Below are 14,648 nucleotides of genomic sequence, written 5' to 3'. Positions count from 1 at the left end.
TGCACATTTCAGTTATTAGAATGCAACCATATATTGTGTGTGAAAATGAACTTAAAATCAGAAAGATAACTGAAATGTATGACAAAGGGAGAAACCATTAATGCTTAGTAGGTTTTAAAAAACAAAATAATTTCAAATATTTATTTATTTATTATTATTATTTTAATTTATTTATGTCTGTGTTAGGTCCCCGTTTCTGTGCAAGGGCTTTCTCTAGTTGCGGCAAGTGGGGGCCACTCTTCATCGCGGTGCGCGGGCCTCCCGTTATCGCGGCCTCTCCTGTTGCGGAGCACAGGCTCCAGACGCGCAGGCTCAGTAATTGTGGCTCACGGGCCCAGTTGCTCTGTGGCATGTGGGATCCCCCCAGACCAGGGCCCGAACCTGTGTCCCCCGCACCGGCAGGCAGACTCTCAACCACTGCGCCACCAGGGAAGCCCTATTTATTTATTTTGAAGTGGACATATATTGTAGGAAGCAATGAACAAATGAAGACAAATTCACAGACTGAAAGCTTGATAAAAGTTTCTCTGGACAAATAAAATGATAATAAAAATGGAAAAAAAAAAAACCCTTTAAACATGTTTGCCAAGCCCAATGGGCAATTTCGCAGTACTAAGTACTCATAAGGCTGGTGAACCATGAGAAGGTGCATAGGGCTTTTTCTCATCATTCATATAGAATTCGCTACAAATGGTTTTGTCTCGAGTGATAATCACAGCCTCAGTTTTAACCCCAAGTTCCATAATATCCACTTTCAAAGGCCTTGATATTTTGAAATTATTTCAATTTAGTACTAGATGTTTTTTCATTAGTGAGTCTTCACATTAGAGAGAGAGAGATGAAAAAAATCAAAACTGCTTTATCTGCTTGGTGGTCATAAGCACTTTGCATCATGATTTGCTTTGCTGACACTAGGGAGGGTTGTGTGTGGGTTACAGACCATGTCACACAGTCTCTCCCTCAAATGCTACTCAGACTACATAGGGGTCACACAAGGACAGCAGGAATCTGCAAGAGTGGATTATTTTCAAGAAGGCTCCAGATGGCATTTTACTTATTTATTTAGAGTTGATTTGGAGATACATCCAGTTTTGATGCATCAGACATAGATATAAATAAGCAAAACATAATGATCTGGACCTGTCTTTAGTGCTTTGTAAGTTATCCTATTTTTCTATCATGCTTTATAATTTTCTACAATTTATTCTGGAAGAGTCTAGAAAAATCACATCTCTCATACATAACATAAAAAATACCCAACATTATTAATCGAATATGTTATTAGGCTGAATTTACCACACATATAGGGGCACTAAAAATTTAAATGTTTAATAGTAAGTTTAAAAATATTTACCAAGGTCACTATTTTAAAAGCACTGACTCTTAGTCTCCCAAGGCAATAGAAATAAAAGCAAAAGTAAACAAATGGGACCTAATCAAACTTACAAGCTTTTCCACAGCAAAGGAAACCATAAAACGAAAAGACAACCTATGGACTGGGAGAAAATATTTGCAAATTATGCTACAGACAAGGGATTAATTTCCAAAATATACAGCTCATACACCTCAATAACGATAACAAAAAAAACCCAGTTAAAAAATGGGTAGACCTAAATAGACATTTCTCCAAAGAAGACATACAGATGGCCAAGAGGCCCATGAAAAGATGCTCAACATCACTAATTATTAGAGAAACGCAAGTCAAAACTACCATGAGGTATCACCTAACACCGGTCAGAATGACCATATCAAAAAATCTACAAACAATTAATGCTGGAGAGGGTGTGGAGAAAAGGGAACCCTCTTGCACTGTTGGTGGGAATGTAAATTGTTACAGCCACTATGGAGAACAGTATGGAGGTTCCTTAAAAAACTAAAAATAGAACTACCATACGACCCAGCAATCCCCCTACTGGGCATATACCCAGAGAAAACCATAATTCAAAAAGAGTCATGCACCACAATGTTCACTGCAACTCTATTTACAATAGCCAGGACATGGAAGCAACCTAAGTGTCCATCAACAGATGAATGGATAAAGAAGATGGGGCACATATATACAATGGAATATTACTCAGCCATAAAAGAAACGAAATTGAGTTATTTGTAGTGAGGTGGATGGACCTAGAGTCTGTCATACAGAGTGAAGTGAGTCAGAAAGAGAAAAACAAATACCATATGCTAACACATATATATGGAATCTAAAAAAACAAACACAAAAATGGTCACGAAGAATCTACGGGCAGGACATGAATAAAGATGCAGACGTAGAGAATGGACTTGAGGAAACGGGGAGGGGGAAGGGTAAGCTGGGACAAAGTGAGAGAGTGGCATGGACATATATACACTACCAAATGTAAAATACATAATGGGAAGCAGCTGCATAGCACAGGGAGATCAGCTCGGTGCTTTGTGACCACCTAGAGGGGTGGGATAGGGAGGGTGGGAGGGAGACGCAAGAGGGAGGGGATATGGGGATATATGTATAGATATAGCTGATTCACTTTGTTATACAGCAGAAACTAACACACCATCATAAAGCAAGTATACTCCAATAAAGATGTAAATAAATAAATAAATAAATAAATAAATAAAGTTTGCCTCAACAACAACAACAAAAAATGTCTACAAATAACAAGTGCTGGAGAGGGCGTGAAGAAAAAGGAACCCTTCCACACTGTTGGTGGGAATGTAAATTGGTGCAGCCACTATGGAAAAAAGTATGGACATTCCTTAAAAAACTAAAAATAGAGTTACTCTATTATCCAGCAATCCCACTCCTGGGCATATATCTGGAGAAAACACTAATTTGAAAGCATACATGCACCCCGATGATCATAGCAACATTATTTACAATAGCCAGTATATGGAAACAACCTAAATGTCCACTGACAGATGAATGGATAAAGATGTGGTGTACATATATATAAATATATATACAGTGGAATACTACTCAGCTGTAAAAAAGAATTAATGCAATTTGCAGTAACGTGGATGGACCTAGAGATTATCATACCAAGTGAAGTAAGTCGGAAAGAGAAAGACAAATACCATATGATAATACTTATATATGGAATCTAAAATATGATGCAAATGAACTTTTTTACAAAACAGAAACAGACTCACAGACATAGAAAAGAGACTTATGGCTACCAAAGGGGAAAGAGGGTGGGGGAGGGATAAATTAGGAGTTTGGGATTAGCAGATACAAACTATTAAATACTATATATAAAATAAACAACAAGGTCCTACTGTATAACACAGGGAACTATATTCAATATCCTCTAGTAAACCATAATGGAAAAGAATATGAAAAAGAATATGTATATATATCTGAATCACTTCACTGTACACCAGAAACTAACACAACATTGTAAATCAACTATAGTTCAATTAAAAAATAAAAAAATAAAAATAAATAAAAGCACTGACCCTTTATAGCAGGGATACCCTCCCTTTTAGATATCAGGGATATCTAAAACTGCAAAACCGCTTCCAACTGTCCCAGTACACTTGCTTTGCTTTATTTTTTTCTCTCAGTTTTTTTGTATATCTAACATATTAAATATCTAACTTATTCTGTTTATTTTCTATTTCTATCAGAATGTAAACTCCATGAAGGTAGGGATTCCTCTGTTTTGCTCAGCACTGTATCTCCATTGCCTAGAACAGTGCCTGGTGCACCACATAAACATTTGTTGAATGAATAAATAAATTAATTTTAAAAGATACAATATGCATTCATCAGACATTTATTAAGCAGACACTGTGTGATTCTGCCTCATATAAGTAAGTACCTATCTTGGTTTGTGAGTATATCCATTTACTTAACACTTTATTAAATGCAATTCCAAGCACCCTCTTGGAATCATGATGTACCTTGCCACATTAGACATGCTTTCTGTCACTTGACAATTTTGAGAGGCTGTTAAGGTGTTGGGAGCACATGCCTGAGCTTAAAAGCTGGATCCACCACTTACTAACTGTGTCATTTTGAGCATGTTCTTTAGCCTTTTTGTACCTCAGAGTGTGCATCTGAAAAGTTGGGCTGTGGTGAGGATGAAATGAGATAATACAAGTAAAGTGCCTAGCATAGCGCCTGGCACATAGTATGTGCTTGTTGGTGTTTGTGTTGGTGTGTGATCTACCTAGATCAAAACAGTTTCTATACTTAGCTTGTTTTTGCATTTGTATGTATTCAGAAATAATGTCTAATATTTTTCTCACACTGGAAGCAAGTGGCAAATTGAATAGAAAATATATTCTATGCACTAACACGTTTTTTCAGATGTTCGACATTTGTTTGGTTTTTAAAATTAAGTACTGTGTCATTCACATTCTCCAATATTTTTGCCTCATTGGGGAAGGAAAAATAATGATTATTAAACATTATCTAATTATCTTAGCTCAGTGTTGCTTTCACTCTCTGAGTGAGCCAGGGATTATGTACACTATGTTCCAGAAACATAAAGCACAGAAGGATAACTGGAAACTAAAGGATAGAAGTTTGTGAATTCAAGAAAAATTCAGGGGGACAGTTTTCAAGTGCATCATCCCCTGGGGATAGGTAGTCTGGCATGGTGCTACTGGGGGATAGAAAGTAGGACAAGAAACCAGAGGCTCTGAGGACTTCAAGTTGTGATGGAATCTCCATTCTACTCTTGCTTTCTGGTAGTGGGATCTTGAACCAGTCCCCTGACTTTTTAGAGAAGAAGAAAAGTGTGATGAGTGAGTGCCGTGTAGACAGAGACCTCAGTTTGAAGCCCACTGATCTCAGAGAGACAGCAGTGAGTGGTCCTGAAGAGAGATCTTAGTTCCCTGCCCAGGAACTGAACCTGGATTGCCTGGATAAAAAGCAGGAATCTTAGCCACTAGACCGCCAGGGGCTGGAGGCTAGAAGCAAAGTGGCCCTGGCTCTTTCCCCCATTTGAAAGCAAGAATGTTTCAAGGAGGCAAAAACTGTAAAAACAGGTGCAAAGTTTATTATTAGAGACACAGCACAATGTATGGGAGAGCACACAGAGAAACAGTTTAAGACTGAAGCTAGGCAGAGATACACACCCAGAGAGACAGGGTGTGGGCGTCCTCTCTACTGAGGAGGAGCTCAGTAAGTCAGAAACCAGGCAGAGATACACACCGGGAGAGGAGTGTGGGCGTCCTGAAGGAGGAGCGCAGTAAAGAGGTGATTTAAATCACTTACATAGGGCAGTCCTTCCGGGTCTTTGTTCACTTTGGCCAATTATCTTGTTTCTTTCTTCCCACATCTGACCTGCCCGAGGATCCTCCCCAACATGCACGCGCAACTTTTTGCTGGGTTATGTCCACACTTATTATGGGGTGGCGCCCCCTCCCTTTTTGGCCCCCAAGGAGCCTTCCTGCGCATGTGCAGACAGGGAAGTTTTCCTTGACCTCAGGAGTGGTCATCTTATCTCTTTCCTTGAGCAGAGCTCAGCTTCTGCCACTAGCTTTGTCTTGGAGTGTCTGGGTGAGAACACAGCTTCAGTTTTACTCCACTTGACAGACACCAGCTGTCCAGCCCAGGGGCCCGTCTATCTCCTACCTCAACACTGCTAATTAATTACCTGAGGATTTGGGGCCAAATTGCTGAGTCTCTCTTGTCTTAATTTTCTCATCTGTATATTGGCCATAAAAGAATCTCTCTCGCAGCGCTGCTGAGACAAGACATAAATTAAGTCACTTTGTACCATGCTTGGTACATGAAAAACGCACAGTACATTGTTGTCGCTATAATGATGGGTAATACCAGCATCCACCTTAAAAGATTTAGGGGCTAAATGAGATATCGGAAGCACCTAGCACATAGTACATGTTTTTAAAATGTTCTTACCTACTTCCTTTTTTGGCTTCCCTCGAAATGGGTGTAATTCTCATCCTTCCCTGGAGAGTAGTTCCACCTTCTGCTGCCTTTTCTCCTCTCCAGCAGCTTCTCCTCACACAGTCTCCGCTGAGTGAAGCTCACACAGTGCCTCTGCCCACGTGTCCTGCTTCGTGTTCACGAAATGCGAAATTCAGAGGAGGATGGCAAAATGGGCCACTTAGCGAATGCTAATCTTTTTGAGCTTTTCCACTGAAAATATACCCATCGACACCCCTCTCTTCTTCTCAAAGATGATCATATCTCCTCAGTCCTTAAAATCACAGAATCCTAATGCTAAATAGAATGGCAGAAAACGGAGGGCCTGAGGGCCAGGGTAGTCCAGAGGTATTTTGCTTCACTGTCCAAGGTTGGCTTACGTGGTGTTTTTAAAATTTTGAATTAGTCAATAATATTTTTAAAAGTCAGACATTTCAAATTAAAACACACACATACAGACTCACACATATTTCTGGCTACTCTGGCAAAGTGGGATGATCTGACAACCCTAAGCCCAGACTCTCCTAGGAGACAATGGTCTGGAGTAGAACAGCAGCTGCCCTTTACTTTAGTGTCCTATGCTTAGACCGAGTCCCCCACCACTGTCTTCCTTTATTCCTTTATTTATCTACATAGCTGCTGCTCACATAATAGTCCAGTTATCTCCATGTGCAGATATGGGACCTGAAGCCAATCTAGGCTTCGGGCTACTTACAGATTGAAAAGTGAGTTAGTAACTGAATGAAGATGAGAATTCTAGTTTTTGGATTCTTGGATCCCTGTTCTTCTTAATCATCTTAGTTAAATTCGTGGAAGATCATTACTCAGCTGAGGACAGGTTTTTAATTTTTTTATGACTACTTTTCAAACATCTTGACCCATTCTCTCCCTTGGTTAGAATATGACCAAGTCTTAATGAATTCACTTCAGTCCCATTTCCTTCATTCTGTCTTACAGCTCCCAGCCATTACCCCCTGCACTTGTTTCCAAGTTGTAAGGCACTGGCCTTGCTTGTAGATAATGTTCAGTGAATGTTAGGTGACTCTACTTGATACCATTCATCCAGAGATGGCAAAGTCAGATGCTCATCAGAGCCAGGCACTTAACTGTGTGTGACAGGCTGGGGTGTCCTGGAGACAATCAACCCTGAAGAAAGAGCACAGCCATTCCCCAGCTCTAGTTGTCAGTTGCCATGAGGGATTCCTGATGCTGTCATATCTTTTGATGCTTCTATTTTTAAGGAGAAGCCCCAAATCTTTATATGAAATCTTCTTGCTTTAAATTTGGCTGTTAATTCACATTTCTAAATAAAACTGTTTTGTCTGAAGAGAACAAAACCTCAACAACCTGTGACCCCTGCCGAGGAGAACTTCAAGTGAACAAATGAACAGCTGACCAATACCACTCCTCCTACTGGAGGGGCAGAAAGAGCACAAGCTTTGGTTTTAGGCAAACTTGGATGTGAATCTCAGTTCTCCTATTACTCATATGTGATAGTGCCCAAATTACTTCATCTCTGAGTTTCAAAACCCTCATCTGAAGCATGCCTTTAATAATACCTTAGGGTGTTGATGTGAGGACCAAAGTGAGAATGTAGGTACAACGCTTGGCACAGAATAGGCACTGAGAAGATCCCAACTCCATTTTTTTCTCTGTTGCTACCCTCTTGGTTTTTGTAAGATGGTGCGTTTGAATTTACATCTATGTACTTGTTGCTTTGTTTCTTTGTTTCTATCTCAGAGTACCGTGAAAGTGGTGAGTTGAAAACTGCTCCTACTACCTTGGCTCCCTCATATCCAGGACTGAAAATGATTCTTTAGAAAGAGATAAGCTGTATTAACAGTTACTTGGTACGATTAAAAGACATTTCAAACAAGCTGTTGTTAATGGTGTGAAAACAGGTATCAGCAATTAAATACATTCAAATATGGTATTACAAGGGAACAATTCACTGAGAGAAAATAAATATGCTATGTTCACAAGTAATATTTCAGTTAAAACAGCACATACATATCAGAACAACCCAGAAATGCTGACAAATTTAGATGTTCCACTTTATTTTTAGACATAGTTCAATACTCATGGCAAAAAGACTTAGTTTTTTTTTTTTTTCTGGAAAAATTAAGATATTCCCTATTGGATTTTTATGAACTTGGAGAGAATTCTAAATGCCTTTTTGAGTAATGAACGCTTTAAATGGAGGAATGACAAAAGAGATGCCCACCTCCTGTGTTGATGTCACCTCTGGCAGCTGTGGGTAAGGCTGGGGGAGGGAGTGAAATCAAGTAACTATAAACAGAATTATGGGATTAAAGCCTCTACCTATCAACTCTGTTATCATCCAATTAGAAATTCTTTGATTGTAACAATCCTTTGGCTAATGACAAAGAAAAGAATGGAGTCAGAGGTCACCAAACCAAACTTACCCCATACTGAGATGGTGCCATTGGTAGTGAATCTTCTCCCTATCCATTTCCCTGTTCTTACTTCTCTCTCTCTCCCTCTCTCTCTCCCCCTCTCTCTCTCTCTCTTTCTTTCTCTCTTATCTGATGATATAGAATGGCTTTCCTTCTCTTTGTCCTTAGATTTGCCCTTAACAAGGGAGGGGTGATTCTAGATACATCTATTTTTTTTTTTTTTTAATGCATGGCAAGTTTTGAGTTCCCTAGGTATTTCTAAATTTAGGGGAAATGTTCCCATGGAAAAGATAAAATATATTTGATAAAAATCTTTTTATATGTTTTCCTATAATTTCTCTCATAGCTTAGAAGTGGTCTAAGAGTTTCGTGATGTACCCGTTGCTAGGGAAACTTGCTTTTTAGTGAGCAGCAATTTCCCAAAGCAGATGCATTTCCTCTCTTACTAATGAGTGTGTAAATGGTACCTCTATTGCTTTTTGCCTCCATATTTTGGAAACAACTTGAACTGTTTGCTTAGGACAGCAGACATCTGCTTTATAAAATTGAAGCAGATAAACTCCTAGAATGTCTTATTTATATGCAACTTGTGCTGCATATTTCCAAAGCACATTTGCTGTTTTGCACTTTCTTGTTAGAAGACATTTTACACCTGTTAATAGCAGAAATAATTGTTTGGATTAAAAAAATGTCCTCTCTAAAAGGTTTAACTATGTTTGGTCACATTGTGTATTTCATTCCCACCAGTCTAACGGTAGAGAGGGGGAACTTTTCCTGATTTGGGCTGGGAAGCAGGCTGGAAGTTGTGCTGCATAATAGCAAGCCGAATATTGTTATGCAAAGTTGAGTGGGAGCAAGGCTATTTCAGAGGCAATAACGTTTCCTTCCAGTTCACTGATCCACTAATTTCTATTCACTTTAAACTGCTCTTGTATTTTTCAGAGAAAAAAAGCTATTTTCTACCATTTGCGCTGTTCTAATCTTTTTGGCTTTGAACAGAATCTGCCTGGATAACAAGGAGGAATGGTCACTCTGCTGCTTTTATGGACAGCTGGTAATGGGTCCAAACACATGCAAATAAGGAGTATAGATATTTCCATAAAAGGTGGAGCCACATGCCCTCTAATTATGCTCTCTGATTTTAGATGGAGGAGAAAGATAGATTTAAGGAATTAAAAAAGGAAAAGGCCAGAAAAAGAGGGCAGCAGCTTGAATAATGTAAAGGATTATCTGAGCAAAAGACAATGTACTTGCATTTTTTTTTTTTTTAGTAGCTCCCTCCCTGAAAGAGTCCTTGAAAAGTTTCTAAATTTGGTGGCTTTTTATAGTACCACTGAAATTAAAGAGTATTATTCTGCTGATTTGTTTAAGTTTATAAGAATTTCTCTTCTGATATGCTTATACAAGATTATACATGACTTTTTCTTTTTGTTAAATCATTAACTAATTTTTTTCTTGGAAGTTTTGTACCTCTTGACAATCTTCCTTAAAGGGGTTAAAGCTGTATTAACATTGGGCACATTATGTGAATAGCTTTAGATTTCCATTAATTCAACTTGAAGTTTTTTTTTTTTTTGAGTAAATATTATACCTCTTAACATAGTTTAAAGCTGAATTGGCTTTCTGGTTGTGGCATGTGTAAGGGAGAATGGAAAGGAATTTGTTATTTTTCTAATATATCTTTACAAGAATTATCAAGAGGATTCTAAGGTACACAGAACGAGAGGCAAATTTTCCAAGTTATCTTTTTTTAATAGTCCTTTTTTAATGAAAATGCAAAAACCCAAGGATGCCTTATTTAGATACCATCTGAAATGTGCCCTCCAAAATGTGATTTGAATTCACATCAGAGAAAGCTCTTAACAGGCCAACTTTTGACAGCTAACTTCTTCTTTGTACCAAGTGTATAGCAATTATGGAAGCAGATCAATTCTGTGCCAGAATACTGTGTTGTAATTTGGGTCAGTGCCACAGAGTACAAAGAGCACTGACTGAGGGATCATAGGACCCCAGCTATGCCAGCAAGCAGCTGCGTGACCTCAGGCAAAGCCCTTCACTCAACAGAGAGGCTGTTTCCTCATCTATCACATGCAGATAGCAATGCTTTCCTTACTTATCTCAAGGAATTACAGGAGGGTTCTAATAAGATAACAAATTTAGTAGCATCCCCATCTTTTCTATTTAGAATTATTTATTAGAATATTATGTATTTAGCCTACTTTTATGTTTATCTTCCCCACTACATTGTACATTCTTCTAATGCCATTTTTCCTTTATATCTCAGTTACTGTAGGATCACATTACATGTTTATGGAATGAATTATTGCTTTTAAAAAGTAAAGCACCACATAAATACAAGGTGTTGGGTGTGATTTTGCATCAGTATTGACAACAAGAGTCAGTTTAAAGATGAAAATCCCTCTGTGAGGTAGTCATTTAACTCCGAGGGCATTGTGTCCTGAATTGATGGGATCCACCTTTTTCTCTGAGTTCAGTGCTATGACCAAGACCATCATCTACTAAGCCTCGGCTTCCTCATGAACAAATTCCATAAAACAACTGGTCTCTTTAGTTTATATTTCCTGTCTCATATAGAATAAGTGCCTTCCATGTTGGAATTATGTGTTACAAGGAATGCAGATACTCCAAATAAAAAATGATTATCAAGCTGTAGACCTTCTAAATAAGGTCCCCAAATACATCCACAAAATCACTGTATTTAAAGGACACTTTGCACAAACATGGGCCCCAACAAGTTACTTTGAATTGTAATAGAGACTTCCTCTGTGGATTTGATGAGGTTATTGACCCATTTGCCATTCCTGTATTGAGAATATGAATTACCTGCTTCTAGGGAGTTGTGAGAATTGTTTCCCCGAAGTTAGATATCAGAATATAGTTTCTATTCTTTACAGGCTTTTTTAATTTTTATTTTTCCTTTAAAACTAAACTCTAGACTTTATTTGGATTTTACCAGTTTTCCCATTGATGTCATCTTTCTGTGTCAGGATCCAGCACAGGGAACCACACTGTATTTCATCATCCTCTCTCCCTAGTCTCTCCTGGTCTTGGACTGTTTCTCAATCTTTACTTTTTCCCCCCACAAGACCTTGACAGTCTTGAGGAATACTGGACAGATATCCTATAGAATATCTCAGATCTAGATTTGTCTGGTTTTCTTTTTTTCATGGCTATACTACGGTTACGGGTTTCTGGAAAGAATATCTTAGAGGCAAAGTACCCTTTTCGTTATATCATTTCAGGGGAACATGATATTCACATGCCACTGCTGGGGGTGTTAACCTTCATCACGTGGTCAAGGTGATGATATCTGCCAGGCTCATCCACTATAAAGGTACTATTTTTCCTTTCCCTGGTCTATTCTTCAGAAAGGAGTCTCGAAGTCCAGACAACACTCAAGGGGACGAGGTGGGAATTAAATTTCACTTCTTGAAGGGGGTGTGTATCTGCATGTACTACTTGGAATTCTGTAAGGAAGATTTGTCTTTTCTACCTATTTATTTATGTATTCAATAATTTATTTATATCTGTGTGAATTCATGTATATTTATGTTATACAGTGGGTTATAATCCAATACTGCTTTATTTTGTTGCTCAAAATGTTCCAACTTTCGCAGTTGGGAACTCTATCAGGTGGCTTTTTGTGTCCTTTTGACATAACCTCAACTTTTGTTGTTGTGTGTATTTTTTTTTGTTTGTTTGCTTTTTGTTTTTTTAGCGCTTTCTTATTTTCTGGGAACACAAGATGCTCTTTCTCAGATTCAGCTAATAGGCACTTTTAAAATTTTTTATCAAGACAGTTTTTTAAGAGCAGTTTTAGATTCACAGCAAAAATGAAGGGAAGGTAGACTTCCCATGTATTCCCTGCTCCAACACATGCATAGCCTCCCTCATTAACATTTCCCCATCAGAGTGGTACATTTGTTACAAATGATGAGCATACATTGGCAATCATAATCACCCAAAGTCCTCAGTTTACATTAGGGTTCATTCTTGGTGGTGTACACTTTATGGGTTTGGACAAATGTATAGGTACATATATCTATCATTATGGATTCAGAGTATTTTCACTGTCTTAAAAATCCTCTGTGCCCTGCCTATTCATTCCTCCCCCCTCAAACCCTGGCAACCACTGATCTTTTTACTGTCTTCCTAGTCTTGGCTTTTCCAGAATGTCAAATAGTTGGATTCATACAGTATGTAATGTAGCCTTTTCAGATTGACTTCCTTCACTTGGTAATATGCATTTAAAGTTTTGTCATGTCTTTTCATGGCTTGATAGCTCATTTCTTTTTAGTGTTGAATAATATTCCATTATATAGGTATACCACAGTTTATTTACACATTCTACTACTGAAGAATATCTTTGTTGCTTCCAAGTTTTGGAAATCATGAATAAAGCTGCTATAAACATCTTTTTGCACATTTTTGTGTGGACATAAGTTTTCAACTCCTTTGGGTTAAATACTAAGGACCTGGATTGCTGGATCATATGGAGTTTTGTAAGAAACTGCCAAACTACCATTCAAAGTGGCTGCATCATTTTTCATTTCCATCAGGAATGAGAGTTCCTCTTGCTCTACGTCCTCACCAGCATTTGGTTTGTCAGTGTTCTGGATTTGGACCATTCTAATAGGTGTGTGGTGGGATCTTATTGTTTTAATTTGCCTTTCCTTGATGACATTTGCTATGGAGCATCTTTTCATATGCTTATTTGCCATCTGTTTATCTTCTTTGTTGAGGTATCTGTTCATGTCTTTGGCCCATTTTTAAATTGGGTTGTTTGTTTTCTTGTTGTTGAGTTTTGAGAGTTCTTATCTATTTTGGATAACAATCCTTTATCAGATGTATGTTTTGCAAATATTTCCTCCCAGTCTGTGGCTTGACTTATTCTCTTGACATTGTTTTTTTGCAGAACATAAGTTTTTAATTTTAATAAAGCCCAGCTTATCTATTATTTCCTTCATGAATTGTTCCTTTGGTGTTGTATCTAAAAAGTTATTGCTATACCCAAGTTCCTCTAGGTTTTCTCCTATGTTATTTTCTAGGAGTTTTATAGTTTTGAGTTTTACAAAATGTGATTAATTTTGAGTTAATTTTTGTGAAGGGCTGATAGCCACTCTTAAGAGAGCTATATTTTTACTTATGTTAAAAAGTCTGTTAGAACCAGTATGAACATGTAATAGCATACAATGACATTCCTGAGTATCATGGATCCTAGCAATCATGGTGTCAGTTTATTATTTTTTTGCTAATTATTTTTTTAGGTGGAATAGGTATTTAATGATATTATGGGCTGAATTGTGTCCTCCCCCAAGTTCATATGTTGAAATCCTAACTCCCAGTACCTAGAATGTGACTGTGATAGGACTTTTAAAGAAGTAATTAAGGTTAAGTGACAGCATTAGAGTGGGCCCTTTTTTAGTCAGCTTGAGCTGCTATAATGAAATACCATAGGCTGGCTGTCTTAAACAATAGACATTTATTTCCCTTATTTCTGGGAAGTGCAAAATCAAGGTGCCAGTAGATCTGGTTCCTGGTGAGAGCTCTCTTCCTGGCCTGCAGACAGTCATCTTCTCAGTATATCCTCACATGGTCATAAGAGAAAGAGCTTTGGTCTCTTCTCCTTCTTATAAGGACATGAATCCCATCATGAGCCAGGCTCTGGCTCTGGGAATCTGACCTATCTCAACCTGAACATCAACCTGAAAAGACTCAGCCTTTTTTTTTTTTTTTTTTTTAATTGGGGTATAGTTGCTTTACAATGTTGTGTTAGTTTCTGCTGTCAGCTTTTATTGTACAAGCTTCTCTTAAATTTTTTACTTAAACAAGGGGTTCTACCTAGAAATAATTTGAAAACCATTGTTTGATAACATGATTTTTATGTTATGCAACATGATACATTTTCATCCTTTATATGGATACTTTCCACATACAAGTGACTCCATTCCTAGGAGTGAAATAGTTGGGTTAAAGGGTATATTAGTTATAATGCTGCATAATAAATCACCCCAAAACTTAGAGACATAAAATGAAAATAACCCTTTATTATTAGATCAGGGATTCAGGAGTGGCTAGGCAGGGTCTTTTCTGAGGCTGCAGTCAGATGTTGGCTGGGCTGCAGTCATCTAAAAGCTTGACCAAGGCTGGGGAATCCACTGCATGGTGGTGGCTCATGCGCACGGCTGGTAAACTGGTGCTTGCTGTGGGTGGGAAGGCTTTGTTCTCCTCCCCGTGAGCCTCTCGACAGCGCTGCCTGAGTGTCCTCATAGGTGGCAGCTGACTTCCACAGAACAAAACATTCCAGAAAGCAAGACAGACGTTGCAATGCCTTT

The 14,648-nt window shown here is 38.2% G+C and overlaps 1 long non-coding RNA gene across 2 annotated transcripts in view; it reads right to left on the bottom strand.

Annotated features, from left to right (window-relative positions):
- Nucleotides 1-13,313, bottom strand: part of LOC309659032 — a 29,644-nt gene extending 16,331 nt beyond the window's left edge. Inside the window, exons 1-2 of one of the 2 annotated variants that reach the window (XR_014262524.1) lie at nt 5,849-13,313; nt 5,583-5,669 (exon numbers count right to left, since the gene is read on the bottom strand). This is a non-coding gene — a long non-coding RNA (uncharacterized lncRNA). The other variant, XR_014262525.1, reaches the window with a different exon arrangement.
- Nucleotides 13,314-14,648: the final 1,335 nt, after the last annotated feature.

This window comes from Balaenoptera physalus (assembly GCF_965194825.1).
Source record: "Balaenoptera physalus genome assembly, chromosome: 3".
NCBI classification, from domain to species: domain Eukaryota; kingdom Metazoa; phylum Chordata; class Mammalia; order Artiodactyla; family Balaenopteridae; genus Balaenoptera; species Balaenoptera physalus.
This window is presented reverse-complemented; position numbering and strand designations above follow the sequence as displayed.